The sequence below is a fragment of the Rana temporaria genome, chromosome 10 (genome assembly GCF_905171775.1).
Source record: "Rana temporaria chromosome 10, aRanTem1.1, whole genome shotgun sequence".
Classification (NCBI taxonomy): Eukaryota; Metazoa; Chordata; class Amphibia; order Anura; family Ranidae; genus Rana; species Rana temporaria.
Window position 1 is genome coordinate 133,927,957 of NC_053498.1, and position 11,175 is coordinate 133,939,131.

An 11,175-nucleotide genomic window follows, 5' to 3' on the forward strand; every position below is an offset into this window, starting at 1 on the left:
GCAGACCTTTGCATGTCTGCTGCTGTGTTACACCTCCTTTATGGGGAATAACTTTACGCCGGACGTACAACTTACGCGCACTGCGTCTAGCGCACGTATGTTCGTGAATCGCCGTATTTCACTAATTAGCATATTTAAATGGCTAATCGATGGGAACGCCACCATGCGTCCAGCCTAAATGTGCGCCCACCCTACGCCGGCATAGGCAAGTTACGTCGGCGGGATGAAGCCTGTTTTTAGGCGCATCTTAGTTTGTGGGTCCGGCGCACAGATACGACGGCGCACATTTGCACTTACGTCAGGGTATCTTGTTATACGTCGGCGCAAGTGCTTTGTGAATCTGGGCCATAGTATATATGTAAAAAATGTAAGAGGGCTCTGTAACAGCATGCAATCCTATGTACTATGATTCTCTTTAAATATGTTTTATTGTGAATGGGAATAAAAGTCAGTAGATTTTTAAATATTAAATGATCTTTTGGTCCATATATGATAAACTATTGGTGCCTTCAAAGTCCCATAGAGTTCTAGTAATTTCTTTATGTAGTCTATTTTAGGTGAAAGGTGAACTTGCACTTTAAACTCCTTTCTATGTTTACTACTTTGTATTATTATGTTGCCTATATTTTTATGCATTTTATGGATTTTGTCCCTGTAGCGTGTGTCAGTCAAGCAGCCTCCCCTATCCACGCCATAGAAATTTAGATTTTCTCCCAAAGAATTATTTACTTATTCATGTCAGATCTTCTTCCACTCACTCTAATTTATTCATTGAAAACAACGTGGGATCTAGTTTGTACATTAGCTGGAGGACGCTTGTACAGGCGCCATTTATTATTGAACAGCTCTGTCTTGCGCGCTTTGCTCTCGCGCTACATCTGGCTAGCCGTCAATCCCACTGACATGGCCAACTGACATCTCTATCTGAGCAACAAAGACAGAAAAGTAGATGCTGTAAAGGAGAATGACAAGCGAGCCTAACCTTACTATGACACGATAAAGCTTCCGGCGGCGCTGTAAGAAGCACTAAAGTCTCTGGAGTATAACAAGGAAGGGTTGTCATATCTGAAGGGCTTTGCTGTATAAATTGTCCCCGGGATTCATGTTTGTGTTGCACGTTGTAACTAAATAGGTTTTATTGAGCTTGTTTCTCATGCAAGAAACTGCCAGGGCCTTCAAAACTGTCCAGACGTCCTCCATGCTTCCTGCTTTGGACGCACATTTTCCACTTAGCTGCTCATATGTTCCATTCGCTGCTTCATTTCAGTATGTATTTCAGTTTTAGCAACTTATTACTTAACCACTTAAAGCGGAGGTTCACCCTAAAACAGTTATATACCATTCCAACCAACATACTGCCGACATGTACAGTATGCTGTTTTTTGTTTGTTTTTTTGTCGCTGTACATACCGTTTTATCTTTCTTTTTCTTTTCTGACTCCCACGGGGAATAGGCGTTCCTATGAAGAGGCGTAGATGATTGACGTGCGGCTAAGGCGTGTCACGCGTTCCGAAAATAGTCGAACTGGGACTCGGCTCTATACGGCGCTATACGGCGCCTGCGCACAGACTAGGAGCTGACTGCGCAGGCGCCGCATATAGCCGAGTCCCAGTCCGGCTATTTTCGAAACGCGTGACGCGCCTTAGCCGTACGCAGGCCTGTCGCTACAGGACAGGCAAAACAAACAATTGCTTGGGGCCCCGAGCTGGCCTGGGGCCCCCAACTTCCCCTTCCCAGGCTGTAGTGTGGCCTAGCTCCTCTTCCTTCCTCCTGGAGTCCTGTCAGTCCGGCCAGGTACCGCGCGTGGTACAGGAGATTCAATTTCCTGTTCCCGGCCGGACTGACAGGAAGTGCACACTAAGTGCTCACAGGAAACTGAATCTACTGTACTGCGCGGTACCCGGCCTGGCCCGGGTACTATCTGATAGGGGACTGGGGACCCATAATGATTTAACACCGGTCTGACAGGAAGAAGAGGAGCTCCGCCATGATACAGCGGCTGCCTACAGGGAAGAAGGGGAGGTGAGAATAGAAAAACATAGAGACTAGGGAGGGGGGGAGGAATAAGAACCTGGGTGTAAAAAATTAGTGTAGCGCTAACGTAGGCTTTGCGTGCGGGGGGGGGGGGTGCTTGGGGGCCCCCATTTTGCTTGGGGCCCCCAAATTCCTTCAAACGGCCCTGCCTGCACGTCAATCATCTACACTGCTTCATAGGAACGCCTATTCCCCGCGGGAGTCAGAAAAGAAAAAGTAGTATAAAACGGTATGTACAGTGAAAAAAAAAAAACAGCATACTGTAGATGTCGGCAGTATGCTGGATGGAATGGTATATAATTGTTTTAGGGTGAACCTCCGCTTTAAGACCTGGACCATTATGCAGGTTAAGGACCTGGCCCCTTTTTGCGATTCGGCACTGCGTCGCTCTAACTGACAATTGCGCGGTCGTGCGACGTGGCTCCCAAACAAAATTGGCATCCTTTTTTTCCCCACAAATAGAGATTTCTTTTGGTGGTATTTGATCACCTCTGCGGTTTTTATTTTTGAGCGCTCTTTAGCAAGTTTTCATCAAGGATGTCTTTGTACTTTTCTGCATTCATCTTTCCCTCTATCCTGACTAGTCTCCCAGTTCCTGCCACTGAAAAACATCCCCACAGCATGATGCTGCCACCACCATGCTTCACCATAGGGATGGTATTGGCCAGGTGATGAGTGGTGCCCGGTTTCCTTAAGAAATTATGCTTGCTATTCAGTTTTTTCCAAAATACCGTACAAGATAGACAGTTGCAACGACCACTATTTTTTTCCCCTAAGGTCTCTGCTAAAAAAAAAAACCATTTATAATGTTTGGAGGTTCTGCACCTCTGGATCCCTTTACATTACACAGCACACTGCACCCCTTTACATTACACAGCACCCTGCACCCCTTTACATTACACAGCACCCTGCACCCCTTTACATTACACAGCACCTTGCACCTAAGGACCTCTTTACATTACACAGTACCCTGCACCTCTGAACCCATTAACATTACACAGCACCCTGCACCTCTGGACCCCTTTACATTACACAGTCCTTGTACCTCTGGACCCCTTAACATTACACTGCACTTTGCACCTCTAGACCCCCTTTACATTACACAGCACCCTGCACCTCTGGACCCCTTTACATTACACAGCACCCTGCATCACTGGACCCCTTTACATTACACAGCCCTTGTCTTTTTCCCCTATCCTTGCTTTGAGTGACAGGTTATTTACATATCTAGCTTGGATATGTTATTTTATGTTTATCATAATATCAGGTGATCCACAGTTCATTGTATATTACCAGGATGTGTTATGTGGGGGAGGGGCGGATTTCTCACTTTTTATACTGTGGATCACCTCATATTATGATAAACATAACATAACATATGATAAACATGTACAAGCTAGATATAACCTGTCACTCAAAGCAAGGAGAGAGGAAAGGACTTTTTATTTAGACAGGGTTTTATCTGGAAGTCTGTTAATTTTCACTGAACAATAAAAGAGGATTGCTCAGAGCTGGATTAACTCTGTGTGGCAAGACTGGGCACAGATGATAGGAAATCTTATACTCTACATTGTGACATAAAAAAAAATGTGGGGGTTTACATCCACTTTAACATTACACTGCACCTCTAGACCCCTTTATATCACACAGCACCCTGCACCTCTGGACCCCTAACATTACACTGCACCCTGCACCTCTAGACCCCTTTACATTACACAGCCCTTGTACCTCTGGACCCTTTACATTACAAATCCCTTGTACCTCTGGACCCCTTTACATTAGTACAGACCCCCCCCCCCCCCAATGCTCTAGGTACACCCCTGGTTCCATGGAACTCTGGTTTAGAATAACTGTCCAAAAAAAATACTGTATTTATCTGCGTATACTGCGCACTTTTTTGCCCTGAGAATCAGGGCAAAATCGTGGTTGCGCGAAATACCCTGATACCCGCTTCCCGCGCTGTGTTCGAACCACTGCGCCGACATATACCGAGCGCAGTTCACTCGGGTATAGTCGGGCAGGCTCGGCTCCTCTCGCGGTCACGTCCTGTGCATCCTGTACGTCCTTTACGCGAGAGGAGCCGAGCCCGCCCGACTATACCCGAGTGTACTCCGCTCGGTATATGTCGGCGCAGTGGTTCGAACACAGCGCGGGAAGCGGGGATCGAGCATGGAGGACACCACGATGGCCGCAGAAGGACGCCGGACCGGACGAGGCCGCCGATGGACGCGATGGACGACGGGCAGGACGCGATGGACGACGGGCAAGACACCGACGAGGGGCATCCAAACTGTAAGTATTTTTTTTTTTGCAGGAATTTTCCTTCAAGTTCGGGGGTGCGCGCTATACGCCGGTGCGCGTTATAGCTCTGATAAATACGGTAAGTGTTGGCTTTAGTTCTACTTTAATTCAGTAATAAAAATATGGGAGAGTTACTGGATAAGCATGTTTCTCATATAAGAAATGTCTTTAATGTAAAAGCTGTAGTTAATAACTTGAAACAGTTTCTAACTGAAATACTTTCCATTTCCATTTTCAGCTGCTTTATTAAACCCCTGGCTGTCGGTGCTCAGGGAATAAATCTAGCCGTTTTACCTCTTGAAGACCAAGCTTTTAAAAAAAAGTTCAAATAACAGTGGTGAGCAATAATCAAAACATATTGATTGTAGCCAGGGGATGGCAGTTTAAACCTAATAGTTTCAGATCTAAACAGAGTGCAAAAAAAAAAAATAAGCAACGAACTAAAAGCTTATAAATTCCACTTTCCGTGTAACTAAAAGGTGTCAAAGTATTTAATTTTACCCCGAGACTCGGCCGCGGGGACAAGGTATTGCTGAAAATTGTCTCCATAGGCACAAAACACCGGTTATATCAATCTACTACCCGGAGAGATGCCTCCGCAGCAGCCCAAATGGAAGCCCCTGCTGTTACAGGTTTTGAAGTGCCCTGCAAGTATTCAGAGAGTTTCTTCAACAAAAATCTATTCTGCCGCATCTGATTTTAAATGGAAGATACTTTTAAGATGACGGTGCTTGATCTGCCCCACAAAATGTTGTTATCGCGCAATACAGCACATCGAAAATACCAGTGTGAATTTTCAATGCTTTCGTGTATTTTGTTCTTTTTGTAATTTTTTAATTATAAGGCTTCATTTCCATGGACGGTTTTGGACGTTTTTACAGCCACTTTTCTGAGCTTTTTTTGCAGCTTAAAAACGGCTCTCCATGTTAGTCTATGGCCTCATGCCCACCATGACGTTTTTGAGCTGTAGATGGCTGAGCCGTTTTTAACCACTTCCCGACCGCCGCATGTAGATATACGTCGGCAGAATGGCACGGACAGGCACATCAACGTACATGTACGTCCCTGCCTAGACGTGGGTCGGGGGTCCGATCGGAACCCCCCCCCCTGCTACATGCGGAGGTCGGGTTCCCTCGGGGAGCGATCCGGGACGACGGCGCGGCTATTCGTTTATAGCCGCTCCGTCGCGATCGCTCCCCGGAGCTGAGGAACGGGGAGAGCCGTATGTAAACACGGCTTCCCCGTGCTTCACTATGGCGCTGCATCGATCGAGTGATCCCTTATATAGGGAGACTCGATCGATGACAACATTCCTACAGCCACACCCCCCTACAGTTGTAAACACACACTGGGTGAACACTAAATCCTACAGCGCCCCCTGTGGTTAACTCCCAAACTGCAACGGTCATTTTCACAATAAACAATGCAATTTAAATGCATTTTTTGCTGTGAAAATGACAATGGTCCCAAAAATGTGTCAAAATTGTCCGAAGTGTCCGCCATAATGTCGCAGTCACGAAAAAAATTGCTGATCGCCGCCATTAGTAGTAAAACATTTTTTTTATAAAAATGCAATAAAACTATCCCCTATTTTGTAAACGCTATAAATTATGCGCAAACCGCTTATTGTGATTTTTTTTACCAAAAATATGTAGAAGAATACGTATCGGCCTAAACTGAGGAACACATTTTTTTTATATATGTTTTTGGGGGATATTTATTATAGCAAAAAGTAAAAAATATTGCATTTTTTTCAAAATTGTCGCTCTATTTTTGTTTATAGCGCAAAAAATAAGAACCGCAGAGGTGATCAAATACCACCAAAAGAAAGCTCTATTTGTGGGGAAAAAAGGACACCAATTTTGTTTGGGAGCCACGTCGCACGATCGCGTAATTGTCTGTTAAAGCGACGCAGTGCCGAATTTTAAAAACCCCTTGGGTCATGTAGCAGCATATTGGTCCGGTCCTTAAGTGGTTAAGCTGCAAAAAAAAAAACAGGACCAGTGCAGTTCTGAAGCTCCAGCCTTAGAGCTGTAAAAACGCCAGACGTTAAACGCTCAAAAACGCTCAAAAAACTTGCAAAAATGCTAAAAACCGCTACCGCTGCGTTTTTGAGCTCCAGCTAAAAAAAAAACGTGGACAGGCGTTTTTAAGCTGTAAAAAAGGCTAAAAAAAGTGGCTGTAAAAACGTCCATGGAAATTAAGCCTAAAACAGAAAATAAAAATAAAAAAAATAACATATTTTTTATTCATTGTAGGTCACAGAATTTATTGTGCTTCCAGGGCAGCTGGCAACAGGCATGACAAATGTAAAGAGGGTCAGAAGAAACAACCAAAAGAGTCAGAAAACTAATGGCCAGGTCCAAGTTCCAGACAGGTAAATGGAGCAATGACTGATAATAGCAGAGATACCAAGCCAAAGATCAGGACAGGCACGGATAAACTGGTACAAGCTAAAATTCAGGCATGGACCAGGGGTCTCCAATCTTTCCAAACAAAGGGACGGTTTATTGTCCTTCAGACTTTAGGGGTCCAGAATTTTCTCAGTGGAGGTAGAAAATTCCCTGGTGTAACCATTGTAACATCATTGGTATCACTGGAAGGAATAGTGCCCCATCCTTGGTATCAGTGGGAAGAATTGTGTCCCATAATTGGTATCAGTGGAATGAATAGAGCTCCATCATTGGTATCAGTGGGGGGAATAGAGCTCCATCATTGGTATCAGTGGGAGTAACAGTGTCTCATCATTGGTATCAGTGGAAGGAATGGTGCCCTATCATTGGTATCAGTGGGAGGAATAGTGTCCCATCCTTGGTATCAATGGGTAGAATTGTGTCCCATAATTGGTATCAGTGGAATGAATAGAGCTCCATCATTGGTATTAGTGGGGGGAATAGAGCTCCATCATTGGTATCATTGGGAGGAATAGAGCTCCATCATTGGTACCAGTTGGAGGAATAGTGTCCCATCCTTGGCATCAGTGGAATGAATATAGCTCCATCATTGGTATCAGTGTGAGGAATAGAGCTCCATCATTGGTAACAGTGGGGGGAATAGAGCTCCATCATTGGTAACAGTGGGGGGAATAGAGCTCCATCATTGGTATCTGTGGGGGGAATAGAGCTCCATCATTGGTATCAGTGGGGGGAATAGAGCTCCATCATTGGTATCAGTGTGAGGAATAGAGCTCCATCATTGGTAACAGTGGGGGGAATAGAGCTCCATCATTGGTAACAGTGGGGGGAATAGAGCTCCATCATTGGTAACAGTGGGGGGAATAGAGCTCCATCATTGGTATCTGTGGGGGGAATAGAGCTCCATCATTGGTATCAGTGGGGGCGGGATAGAGCTCCATCATTGGTATCAATGGGGGAAATAGAGCTCCATCATTGGTATCAGTGGGGGGGAATATAGCTCCATCATTGGCATCAGTGGGGGGGATAGAGCTCCATCATTGGTGTCAGTGGAATGAATAGAGCTCCATCATTGGTATCAGTGGGAGGAATAGAGCTCCATCATTGGTATCAGTGGGGGGAATAGAGCTCCATCATTGGTATCAGTGGGGGGAATAGAGCTCCATCATTGGTATCAGTGGGGGGAATAGGGCTCCATCGTTGGTATCAGTGGGGGGAATAGAGCTCCATCATTGGTATCAGTGGGATAAATAGAGCTCCATCATTGGTATCAGTGGGGGGGAATAGAGCTCCATCATTGGTATCAGTGGGAGGAATAGAGCTCCATCATTGGTATCAGTGGGAGGAATAGTGTCCCATAATTGGTATCAGTGGGATGAATAGAGCTCCATCATTGGTATCAGTGGAATGAATAATGCTCCATCATTGGTATCAGTGGGGGGGAATAGTGACCCAGCATTGGTATCAGTGGTGGGAATAGTGGCCCAGCATTGGTATCAATGGGAGGAATAGTATCCCATCACTGGTGTCTGTTGGAGGAAGAGTGCCCATTTTTAGTGCTCAAAGGGCCAGATAAAGGCAGGCAAAGGGCTACATTCAGCCCTTCGACCACTGTTTGGAGACCACTGGCATGAACAACCATGATGGGGACATTTTTAAATAAGTTGATGGAAAATATTTTAAACATGGTACAATTTTTGTGGTTAAAATGGCACCTTTAATGTCACTTATCTTTTTTATGTGTATCTTTGTTAAACCTTACACTGGCTTTAAAAATAAATGTGACTATTTGTGTGGATTCTTTCTTCACCCTCATAATTTTACTGGTAACCATTGTTACTGCTCTATGCTTTCATGTCCCGTCCCGTCACGTCCCGTCCCGTCACGTCCCGTCCCGTCCCGTCCCCCATTACATACAGTATATAATGTGCATGCTTCTGTGTTGTAGAGAATATATTTTCTCCCCCCTGTGCTGTGTCCTTCTGACCCTTCCTATTTGATCAATGTTGCTAGGCAGCTATAGGTGATGTGTACATTCAGTGAATATTTTATGTTTCTGGCAATGACTGCAACAGAGCGCGATAAACTACTTGTTGATGTCGGTCATGTACACACAGCAGCCACAAAGGCTGGAGATGTGCTTTAAAGTGTATCTTCATTTTTTTTATTTTTTGGGGGGTTTTGGATAGTAAGTTAAGAGGTTAGAGCCTAATTCAGGTTTTTATTGCTGTCTGCACCCCAGTGAGGCTAATTCACCTTTCTATTTGTCCTGGTGGCCATTATCACTGAGGAAGAAAATAAGGAGAAAATCCAAAATTTCGAGGTGCCACCAGAACAGGAAAGAGGTGAATTTTTCCAGTATTACAGGGATGGAAAAAAAATATGGACAAGAGTTAAAATATTTCCTTATATTACCCAAAATTAACCACTTCCATACCGGGCCTATTTTGGCACTTCTCTCCAACATGCAAAAATCATCATTTTTTTGCTAGAAAATTACTCAGAACCCCCAAACACTATGGGGCAGATCCTCGTACAGCGTATCTAAAATACACTACGCCGCCGTAACTTTTTTTTTATTCCGAATCCACAATGAATTTGCGCCGTAAGTTACGGCGGCGTAGTGTATCTTGGGCGGCGTAAGGGCGCGGAATTCAAATGGATGTAATGGGGGCGTGTTTTATGTAAATACGTTGTGACCCGACGTAAATGACGTTTTTTTTTAACTGCGCATGCGCCGTCCCTGGGGGTATCCCAGTGCGCATGCTGAAAATTTAACCGGAACAAGCCAATGCTTACGACGGTGACGTCATTCTACGCAAATTCCAATTCGCGAACGACTTACGCAAACGACGTAAAAAATTCAAAATGCGAGGCGGGAACGACGGCCATACTTAAAATTGAGTACGCCTCATAACAGTAGCTTTAACTATACGCCGGAAAAAGCCGAACGCAAACGACGTAAAAACAATGCGCCGGCCGGACGTACGTTTGTGGATCGTCGTAACTAGCTAATTTGCATACTCGACGCGGACTTCGCCTGAAACGCCACCTAGCGGCCGGCGGAAAAAATGCACCTAAGATCCGACGGCGTACTAAGACGTACGCCTGTCGGATCGACCCGAGATGTCGTCGTATCTTGTTTTGTAGATACAAAACAAAGATACAACGCGGGAATTTTAAAATTACGCCGGCGTATCAATAGATACGCCGGCGTAATCCTTTTGTGGATCTGCCCCTCTATATGTTTTTTTAGCAGACACCCTAGGGAATAAAATGGCGGTCATTGCAACTTTTTATCTTGCACGGTATTTGCGCAATAATTTTCAAACGCCTTTTTTTGGGGGAAAAAATGGTTTCATGAATTAAAAAAATAACAAAACAGTAAAGTTAGCCCAATTTTTTTTGTATAATGTGAAAGATGAAGTTACGCTGAGTATATAGATACCTAACATGTCACGCTTTAAAATTGCGCACACTCATGGAATGGCGCCAAACTTCAGTACTAAAAAATCTCCATAGGCGTTGCTTATTTTTTTTTTTTTACAGGTTACCAGTTTAGAATTACAGAGGAGGTCTAGTGCTAGAATTGTTGATGGCGCTCTAACGCACTCGGCGATACCTCACATGTGTGGTTTGAACGGTGTTTACATATGTGGGTGGGACTTACGTGTGTGTTCGCTTCTGGCGAGCTACCGGGGACAGGGACGTTTAAAACATTTTTTATTATTATTTTATTTTTTTATTTTACTTAATTTATTTTATTTTTATACTTTTTTTTATCACTTTTATTCCTATTACAAGGAATGTAAACATCCCTTGTAATAGGAATGGTTTGTGACAGGTACTCTTTATGGAGAGATGCTGGGTCAATAAGACCCCACATCTCTCCTCCAGGATAGAAAGCATGAGATTGTGAAAAAAAATTCACGGATCTCATGCTTTCAGCCGCGATTGCGGCTTTGTTTACATTCCGGTACCCGGGCGTGACGTCATCACATCGCGCCCGGGCCTCCGACAATCATAGAGATGACTGGTGACCATCTGGCGAATGGCGGCAGGAGGGGGGGGACGTCCCCTCCTGTCGCCTATAAGAACGATCAAGCGACGGAACCGCTGCTAGGCAGTGCGGTGCGAATCACGTGTCTAACATCGCACTATTGTGAACCCAACCTAAAGAATGACAGTCCCAAGTGAGCCAAGGGCAGCTGTCATATTTCTATTTTATAAGGTTCCGTTTAATGCTAAAACAATGCTTTGCCTTACTAAAAAGACCCCGGAGTTCCCCTTTAAGTCGGCAGACGCGCCAGCCCCTGATTTGCACATTGATTGAAGCAGAAAGCCATTTCTAATCTCTCCCAGTTCATGCCCCCGACTAATTAATGATACATATATCAGGGACAATCCTGTGACCTTATAGCACAGG